The following is a 432-nucleotide window of genomic DNA, read 5'->3' as shown; positions in this document are numbered from 1 at the left end:
ACGCCCTGAGATTAAGAGTCTCTCTTTTTATATAATAAAATTATATTATCTATTTTATATTAAAGTTCTTAATTTGAACCCAAAAGTATCCTTTATATTTGAAGAAAGTTATAAAACGATCCAAATTCTTTTTATTTTTATTTTTTATATTTTTTAAAATTATTACAATATATTTAAAACAGTGAATAAAGAAAATAACGCATATATGATGTCAAGAGAAATATAGTGGATGGTGTAGCAAGACAGGACACCTGCTCTAGCTACCTTTAGAACCGTTATGGGCCAACCTGACGCAGTCGAGCTGTTCAGACAATAACCACTATATTCTTCAGCCAAACTAGTCTGTAGAATTATACTATTTTATTGAGCCAACATTTCGCCCCACGTTGCAGGGCTTCGTCAGGGCTAAAAAAGATACAAACACTATAGTTA

The 432-nt window shown here is 31.0% G+C and overlaps 1 protein-coding gene across 1 annotated transcript in view; it reads right to left on the bottom strand.

The window, feature by feature from the left end:
* The window catches only part of LOC106686192 (uncharacterized), an 11534-nt gene that overhangs the window by 2987 nt on the left and 8115 nt on the right, over positions 1–432 (bottom strand). The gene's annotated exons all lie outside the window — the stretch shown is intronic.

The sequence above is a fragment of the Halyomorpha halys genome, unplaced genomic scaffold (assembly GCF_000696795.3).
Source record: "Halyomorpha halys isolate HHAL.00 unplaced genomic scaffold, Hhal_1.1 Scaffold797.1, whole genome shotgun sequence".
In the NCBI taxonomy this organism is placed as follows: Eukaryota; Metazoa; Arthropoda; class Insecta; order Hemiptera; family Pentatomidae; genus Halyomorpha; species Halyomorpha halys.
The sequence above is the reverse complement of the archived record's forward strand: the minus strand, read 5'-3'. Positions and strand labels throughout refer to the sequence as shown.